The sequence below is a fragment of the Agelaius tricolor genome, unplaced genomic scaffold (genome assembly GCF_023055355.1).
Source record: "Agelaius tricolor isolate 1412-34295 unplaced genomic scaffold, bAgeTri1.0.p SCAF_4, whole genome shotgun sequence".
In the NCBI taxonomy this organism is placed as follows: domain Eukaryota; kingdom Metazoa; phylum Chordata; class Aves; order Passeriformes; family Icteridae; genus Agelaius; species Agelaius tricolor.
In genome coordinates this window covers 54065747-54075721 of record NW_027269264.1, presented here as the reverse complement: position 1 = coordinate 54075721, position 9975 = coordinate 54065747, and positions in this window count along the sequence as shown.

Below are 9975 nucleotides of genomic sequence, written 5' to 3'. Positions count from 1 at the left end.
ATGTGAAAAAATTTAAACACCCACTTAGATGTAAGCAAACGATATAAATAATGGTATGCTAAAAAAGGAATTTTTTTAAGTGAGAAAAGATCACTGGATTAGAGAGTTTACTCCTGTACCTGTGGTCCACCCATCTTCATTATTTAATGAGTCAAGAATTTCTCTTTGTGCTGAGTAGAGTTCTTGAGCTGCAGTATTTTATTTACAAATACATATTTTGTATTGGATTTTTACTGTTATAATTAAAAACAACTAAAATGAAACATGATTATCCTTGGTAGGGAGGTTGAGTTAGTGCAATATTAAATGCAGGGGATAGTTTTACCAGGATGGATGTGGAGCTTTAGGTTACAGACTTGGAAAAATATTGCTTTTACCTACCAGGATATGTTCTTTGCTTCCACACTTAAAAGGAGAAGGTGTCAGAAGTAGAATAATGCTGCTGTGCTCTTCACTAGAATCCACATCAAATTGCTGTAAATCAATTGGAGAGACCTAAGCGGCATTTGGCAATGGTAACTACTTCTTTTAAGTTTTCTTTTTATTTAATTTTCCTTTTCCAAAACTTTTCACAGCTGTTAGAAAACCATTCACACCATTCTTTTTCTTCTTAGGATTCCCCACGTGAGAAATAGTCTCTGTCATAACAAAGCCATTTTTCTCTGGATTCTGGATCATTATGGAAGGGCAGTGCTGCACTACCATGTTTTTTGCAATGATGAGTTCAACAATATTGTCATGTTCTGTTCTCCTGTCCTCAGTTGCTCCTGCTCTTTATAGTATCATATCCTTCATAGAGACTCTACAATGTGCATAACTCATCTTTTCTACTCTTCAGTGTTTTTCTTTTGCTGGGAAATCAGATGGTTTCAGTCATTGTCCAGTTTGAAATGCTTCCCTTGGGCTTTGAACCAGTCCCTGTTGACTAGCAAAATGCAGGTTCTTTCTGTAAAAATCCTCCTTTATAACAGCTCAGACACCCCCTCTTTCCATTTACCATCTACTCAAATCCAGTACTTTTTATGGAGCGTCTGGAGCTCTTACTGATTGAACATCTTTCTTTTTCTTTTTTTTCCCCACTTCTTTTACCCATTATACAAGCAGTGGAGTGGGCTGCACTGAAGCAGCTGTTTCCTGAGAGCTGATCAAACCTCTAATGACACACAGAACATAATGCTTTCCTAATGTTTCTTTCCTCTACACCTACAATTTTTTTAATCCTTTCAATACTGTGATGCCCTTCTCTTGTCTCTTTCTACCCAGTTCACTGTTTACAACATCTGCAGCACCTTTTATCTCTTTGCCACTTCTTTTTCTGCTTCTCTCTTCCTGTAGAAATCTCAGGATTGGCCTCTTTGTCTTTTTGAGGCATTGTTCTGACTTTTTTTTTAAAAAGTCAGCTGCATATCCATTTTTAACAAATTTTTCTTGACAATTTACAGCATCTCATCCTCTGGGCTGTGTGTGGCACCAGTACAAGCACACTATCTGCTCTGATATGGTCCTTTTCTGTGTATTTATATAATTTGTGATTTTGCATCACCATTTCTCACTTGTCTTTATTCCACTGGCAATTTTAGTTAATAAATCAAAAAATGCATGGACAAATCAGCTATATATATTTCTACTCTGTCATGAGTCTGGATTGCCGACCATCTGGCTTAGCTTACAGCGAACAACTTTTTCTTTTTTCTTCTTTTTTTTTAATTCAGCTTGCATGCCTGATGGAACCAGCTGCTGGTCCAATCCAATTTCATTTCTATTGCAAAACCTTGTTTTGCAAACGATGGAAAATATATCCTGTAAATCTTCAGTGACTGCATAGCAGGCTTGAAGGATTTGAAGGATCTTGCTTTCCTTTTGGAAGTGTTCAGCCACCACCAGTTCTTGCAGCCACCCTATGGCAGCAAATGCTCTGCTGTGCTCAACATCAGCCCTGAAATTTCTTGCATGTGAGCTGAACTCTGATACATTGACTAAAATATGCCACAATTTTTCGGTATTTCGCATGTATCTTAGGCAAAGTTTGAGCAGTTGGAGTAGTAAATCCATGGAAAATTACTGGATGCAGTTCCAATCCATAATCATACAGTGGAAAGTCAGGCTCATTAATCATGTCATAAAATCACAGACAATCACTACTTGGTAATTAGTGCTGCTCTGTATTAGAGGGTCAGTGGATTCAGTAAGGAACTCCTAGTGTGGGCAGGCTGAGTGAGTAAATTGTGCATATTTGTTTATGCCACTTATACATAAAATTATAGGAAGTTTTGGGTTGTTTGGGTTGCAAGGTACTGTAAAGATCATCCACCTCCAGCCCATCCACGGGCAGGGACACCTTCCACTACCCCAGGCTTATCCAAACTATCCAAGTCCCATCCCACCTGGACTTGGACACTTCCAGGGATGGGCAGGCATAGCTTCTCTGGGCACCCTGTGCCAGGGCCTCACCATCCTCACAGGGAAGAATTCCTTTAGGCACTGGAAAGGGCTCCAAGTTCTCCCTGGTCCTTGAATCTTTTGGTTTTTTTCCAACACTAATGGCTATAAAAAATTATTTTTTTTGTAATCGAATCTGAAGTTGCTTTGCACTTCTTAAGAGTTTCCACCAGGAAAAAAAAAGAATTTTTTTTATTTGTAGTTTTATTTACATCTATGAAATCAAAGTCAAGTGCATAATAACTGTTCTGTAATCTTAAAAATAGTTTAAGACAAGATATAGAAGCTATGGATGGTATGCAGTTAGAGAAATTGTGGCTTACTGTGCTTTTATTCAGGACTTTTAAATTATTATGGATGGTTACGCCAATTAAAAAGAGGCTAGGACATTTTTTCATCCACTAAAATTTTTTACCCATGGAATCCTGAAAAGGAACCCATGTATTGAAATTATTTCTTCATTTAAAAGACAATGTAAAAGGTTCGTTCTTTAATTTCTGTCGTCCTTTATTAGTTTTATTCTTTTAGGGAAACTATTTGGACAATTGACACTTTACGAAAGAGTTTGCACTTAGCTGTCAAAATCTCTTTAAAATGGAAGATAAAAAGCTTTTCTGTCAAATTCCCATTTGCCATGTGCTCTACTCTGTGTAAGCCAGGATGACTCTATCAGTCTCTTCCTGGGGGATATCTTCTCCTACTGATACAGGTACAATGAGAAAGTTTTTTTTACATTTTTACATATCCTGCTTCACAATCATGCTGTTACTGCCCTGCCTTCCACTACATGGGAATATATTGTTTTTTATAAGCCCTTGGTTTCTGCTGCCAAACAGAACACCGTGCTTTATTATAGATTCCAGCCAAATACACATTTCATCTTTCCAGATCACTCAGCAGCACCTTCTCCTTCAGTTTTGGTTCAGCAGCACCATGGCTCCCCAGCCTGCCCTGCCACTTTGCACTCAGCTCTGTTTTCTGGGTAATCACTGTCACACCACATCCCAAAAGCCTGTCGTGAGGGGCAGCTCCCTCCTCCCCTCAGTCCTGCCTTGGTCCTCCATGTCCCAGGTCACTGATTTCTCATCTGGAAGGAAAACTCTCTGCAAAGGCTCTGGGTTTGGCCTCTGCTGTTTGTCTGAATGTTATTTCCATTAAATCGCTCTGTTTTACTGGGGATGATGAATGATCCCTTCTTATCATACCCAAAGATTATTAATCTGAGGAAAACCAACAGGAGCAGTAATAAATACAGCAGAACATGAGTCTTTATTCAAAGGTAGGATCAGATTTCCTGGAATTCTTTGCTAGCACAGTATAAGGACAGGCCCAGTTTCTTACAATCTGCCTTCTAAACCTTACACAAGAGACATAAAGAGGAAAAAAATATAGACGGGATAGAACAAGAAAAAACAATGAACAAGAGATAATGAAAATATCTCTGTTGGTACCCCTACATCACCAGAGCTATTATCAGTTGTTGGGTCACTTTGTGAAGAGCTGACAAAGCTCACAAGCCCTCCCCACATCATCAGTGGGGATGAATCCAGATGCTCTTTAAGGTCCTTTCAGACCTGAACTATTCTATGGTTCTACAAACCCAGGATTTGGGGCGGGGAAGAGAGGAGATGGAATTGCTTTCCAGAAGGATGAAAATATCTTGTATTTCAATTTGAGTGTGGTTAAACTCTGTTAAATATAAATATCTTAAATTGATATAAGTTCCTTAGGTGAGCCTCTCTGTGCAACTACTGCATCCAGTAGGTGCATCTACTTAATTATTAACTTAGTTTGAAAGAGGTTCTTTGATTTTCTCTGTAGTCAGCTGTGCTGTCAATTCTCTTGATTTTTAGAGGACTAAAGTTAAGTGAGAAAACTTTCACCTGTGTTACAGAATCAGCCTGATTAATTCTTCAGGAGCCCTTAGTGAGAGAGCTGGATGAAGGTTCTTTCAATATAGAGCATATTGGATCAATTTTGCCTTTTTTTTTTGTTTGTTTGTTTAACATTTTCTTGTTTTGAAAGGCCTTAAGGCTTTTTCTTTTCTTCTTTTGAAAAGCCTTAAGGAACTAAATAATACTTAGAACTAAGATTAAAAGTAGGTCCCTGACTCTCAAAACATGACCAAGAGCAACTGCCCTCTGCCTTCTTCTCCAAGTGGCACAGGAGTACAATCCAGAGTTTTCATGGTCTAGTCCTCAGCCAACAGAAGTCAGCATGACTGTGCTAAAACTAATGGAAATGCTGCTTTGTGGCCATAAATAAAGATCTGGGCCTCCAGTCATGAGCATTTATTTTAGGTTTATTGGCCTGTAAAGGGAGCCTGAGTATTTTTTTTTCTTCTTGAAGGTATGGGCCCTTTGTATTTTAAAAAGTTATTGGCGCATTAAGTTTAATTGAATGAACAACTTAATTACTGTGAGCCTCTCAGACCAGAACACATGCTGTGCACTTGAAGTCTGATACATCTGCAACCACACAACTTTGCAGGGATGCTGCTTCTCGGGGGTGAGTGCTCCTCTCTGCCGACAGGCAATTCTCACACCTCCTTCCATCTTCTCCCAGTAAATCTGCTCTTAGGACCTCTCAGTTATGATTTTCTGGGTGGGATGCTCTTATTTTTTCCTACAGATATTCACAATTCTCATGCAGAACATATGCCAAATTTATACTAGAGAAATATCAGCCAAGATATTTACCAAGTAGGAAGTAAGAGTAGTTGCAGCTGACCTTGTTTTTGGCACAGAGAAAATGTAGTCCCTTTTAAAAATCTTTTGATGTATCATGAAGATATATGCCTATGAAAGAGAAAAGTGCTATTGCACCTGAAAATCCCTTCCTGGACTTGCTGAATTGGAGTTAGGAAGTGACAATTCTTCATCCCAGAAATACAATGACAGAGACGCCAGCATTTTCTGTCTTCAAGAACAGAGGAAAAATGTGGAGAAAAGAAATGGGAGGGAAATTCTGACACACGTGAAATACATCTGTAGCTTGCACAGTTACACAGAGCATCCATAAATTCCCACCACCCAGTTGCAACTGCATTTATTAAGGCATGTTTCCCACTGTGCCCTCCAACCACAGCTCTTTAACTGGACTGACAGACATCAAAGGAGCAGTGGAGGCTCCGTGCTAATGCAGGGAAACATTGCTCTGCTGCAAATGCAGAAGACATTTAACAGGTACTGCCAGAGTCCAGTTCAACATTTTCAAGTATATTTTTTTCCTTTTTCTGCTTTTCCCTCTTTCTCTTCCACACATCCTTCACTTCTGCTGATCTTCCCAATCACAAGAAAATATGACATCCAAGCCAGGGAAACATGGTGTCTGCATTAATTTATTCTCCTCTCTGCATGAGAATTAAGCCGAGCTGAAGGGTTTCCAACAGCCTCTCTCCCTCCCTAACTTGTCTTTTTCTCCTTGTTTTTTTCCAGACACTGAATTTACAGGAACAGCTCAAAAAGCAATGGCTGGAAGGTTCCCAGAGCTGAACCCATTACTGCCAGCTGATCGTATTCACCTGAACAGAAACTATAACATTGATATATGGTGTCAGCAATAAATATGTTAAGAACAAAAAAGTGTTGAAGAAAAAGGTCTAACACGGCTTGAAATTTTTTTGCCATCTGTCCACTGTGATAAGGTCATGTCCCTTAGAGCTGGTTGGCTCCACATTACAGTGGCTCTGATTAACATTAAATGAACAGTTCAAGACTGTGGTTGCTGCATACTTGTGATTGTGGGGATTTAAGATTTTTCAAAAAACCTCTTTGTTTAACCAAAAAATGTTTATGTTCTGGGTCAATGGAGTTAAAAATATGCCCGAACTTCATCCTAATTAGCTAAAAAAAAATTCAAGTCCTAAGCAGTGTAACAGACATGCAATTAAAAATACTTTCTCCCCAGAATCACATTTTTTAAATTCCATCCTTGCTGAAAAGGTTCCTGTCACTGTGGTTTTTCTACTAGGCTTTTGCTTCTCACAAGCAAAATCAAGACATGTTCAAATATCATTCTTTACAATTAAAATAATGAAAACATTTATGGAGTCTTCAATAAGTCTTGACTTTAATTCTAAGCAAATGAAATAACTTCTTCTGTCATCATTTTAACTAATCAGGTTTGGTTGGTTTGTTTTGTTTGTTTTTTAAAGAAATATCTAGATTCCTTGGCAGGCTTAGAATTGCCAAGTCACCAAAAGAAAAACAGACTAATTTCTTCATATTTTCAAGAAGATGACATTGAGCAACATAAAGTGTAAAGAGCACTTTTATTTTCTAGCTCTTCTATGTACCTTTATTCAGTAACATAAAAATTACGCGTGGGTTTGATGCTTTTTCTTGCACTTGATTTTGACTGTACAGTTTTCTGTATTCTACAAGTTCTGGTATATATATATATTTTTATATATATATATATATATATATATATACACACACACACACACACACTTGAAAGCCAGTGGCAGGCAGGTTTTATACCTCTTTGTCAAGCTACATCCATTCTTAAGAAATTATTTCATTCCTGCAAATTACTGGCTTGTCGAATAAACACCAATAAAGTTAAAAAATCTAGTGCCTTTGTCCAAGATCGTAACAGAAATAATCTTGGGAGCTTCAAGAAAACACAACTTTACTCTTCTCTGTGCCCAAATGCACCATAAAGGGAGATTTATCTGGATGCTAATGATGTCTATTATGTGCTCTAGGAAAACGACCAGAGAAAGCAAGCTGCTCATTCAGGGAGACATTATCACTACTGCCATTCTGACACCTTCGATAAAAAACAGCAGCCACATCACTATAAAATCTTCTTTAAAATCATCAAGTTCCTATCAGCAGTTAGCAGGAGAAAGCCATAGGCATTCATCTTGCAGGACCTTGCTGGCACTTCTGATTTCCTCTGAGAGGTTTTAATTGAGGTCATCAGGTGCCATGAAATTTAGCATAAATACAGTTTAGAAGAATTCTCTGTTTGAGAATTACAAAGCTAGCAGAATTGACTGGGGCCCTTTCAGCCCTGACAGACCTTTGGTTCATTCAGGGTCCTAGAAAAGTTAGACACAATAATGTTGCTCTGTAATTGATGGCAAACTCTGCTTCGTCCTATATCAGCTCATCAATTAAATATGACTCTTACAATCTTGAAGAAGGCCTGCACAGCTTGAAACTGTGATTCTGACATTTCTTTTTTCTGCCACTACCTCTGCAGCTTTAGATTAGTTCCTGAACTTTTTCTATCCCAACTTCCCCAGCTGTTAAACAGGAATAATCACATTTGTCTGTCCATTTATATAATACATTGGTTCTGAGTGCACATCACTTACTGCATTAATTTTCAGTGTTTGGAACAAGCAGGAAACGATGACACATCGGAGAAGTGGTGGGGACAGGACACAAACAAGCACAGAGTGTGACATGTAGAGCAATGTTCCCTGCTTGGAGGACTTCAAAGTGAATAAAATGCAAACAAGAGGCAACTGCACTCAGGATTTCAGGACAAAATTGCATTTGGATGATGCATACAGCCCTGGATGATGCTAGCTGCCAGGTGCTGGGTGAAGTGCTCACCAGGAAAAGCTCAAAACCTTGTATGAGTTCTTTGTGTTTCAAGTCAGCTTCTGGAACCTGAAAGTTGGTTGAATCATTACCCAGATCTCAGAATCACAGGATCATAGAATATCCTGGGCTGGAATGGACGCACAAGGATCACTCCAGGTCCTGCACAGGACAGCCCTAAAATCAAAATGTTTGCCTGAGGATGTTGTAAAAGCACTTCACGTTGCTGCTGTGACCACTTCCCTGGGGAGCCTGTTCCAGTGCTCAACTACCCTCTGGGAGTAGAACCCTTACGTAACATCCAACCTAGATGCAGATGACAACATGGGATAGAAGGCTGTTTTGCTGAGGCAGCATTATTTCTTTGCTCTAAAATTGGAACAATCTTCACCAAAGTGGAAATGCTAATGAAATATTCCCAAAATAACAAACTACTCCAAAGCACCTTGGTAAACTACAACGCTCTAACAGTCTAGCAGCAAATCCTCCATACACTGAGTTATAAAATTCATTATGACTGCAAATGACTGTGGGGGGGATTCCTGGGCTGGGAAGGGAGGGAGTGTTTTCTGCTGAAGCTAAGAAAGCCTCAATTGCAACAAATTATTTTATGCATCAAAAACACCCAGCCTTTGTTCCGATATGGAATATTGATAAAGACTAGGCTATAACCAGGACTTTGAAGCATAAATTGGGAAACAAGTGCTTCAAGTCTGTTTTTAATAGGCTAGTTGGTCATCAGCCTGGCTATCCAAAATTACCATCTGGAAAGGGGAAACTTAAAATGTAACCTAGTCTTTGGAATTTTGAATATGTGGTGATTCAAAAACTCACAGAATGATTTAGACAGGACCTTAAATCTCTGCCAGCTCCAACCCCCTGCCAGGAGCAGGGACACCTTCCAGCATCCCAAGTTCCAAGCCTTGTCCTACCTGGCCTTGGACACTTCCAGGGATGGAGCAGCCACAGCTTCCCTGAGCAAACTGTTCCAGGGCCTCAGATTCAACTCAGTCCATAACTGATTTTAAAAGACCTTTAATTTCTCTGAATTTGGAATGTGAAAACTGGAAAGCAAGACCGAAGCTGTATTTTCAGCATCACAGCTAAGTAGAAACATCACAAAACCCATCACTATTTTTACACCACACTGGCAATTACAGAAGTCACAGAGTGAAGTTGTATGTTGAAGCATTTTAGCCATGAACTTCATTTTACTTCAAAAATACAAAAATGTAATTTTCTTAGAATCATTAGCATCTTTGTATGTATTTTGAAACTTCTTTCCCCCCTCTTTTCCTGAAATCAAAACCCCGGATCATGTGTTTCAGAGCTGTTGCTCCACTGAGCAAACACTGTTACTTCACAGCAGGCCCTGATATTGTGATACACATAACTCTGCATCCTAGCCTACAGCTGAGACTATTCACTGGTTTTCCAGTTCAGAATCCACTCTTCTGTGCAAAAAGGTGACTCTCTTAACCAATCAGAAATTATTTCGGCAAAAATTATGAAGGTCTTCTTGGCCCATCAGTAACTCTCATGCAGGTGTGGAAATCAGGAGCTGCCCTGCAAGTTACACGTGCCTACAAGGTTTGCAGCTTTCCACAGAGATTCCTGAAAATAATCCAGCCTCATACAGTTCTTAACACCTCAATAAGGGATATCACCACAACATTCCTGTGCTAAGCACAGTTGCTGAATTTCGTGAGGAATACATCACTTGTTGTGTTAAGCCTAATTTAACTTTTCACATGCCTTTCAAATTTCCAAAGTACAAGGATTCTAGTGTTAACTGGGTCTGATTTTATTTCATGAAGTCTCACAGTCCAGTCTCACAGAATGGAAATTAATAGAAAACTCTTGCAAAAGATTAAAACCTGCATGAATTCCAGAGAAACGATTTCTTGCCAGCAGGCACGGAAGACTTTCAGTTCAGTGAAAAACAAAAGAACTGCTAAACTGTGTGAATCTCCAG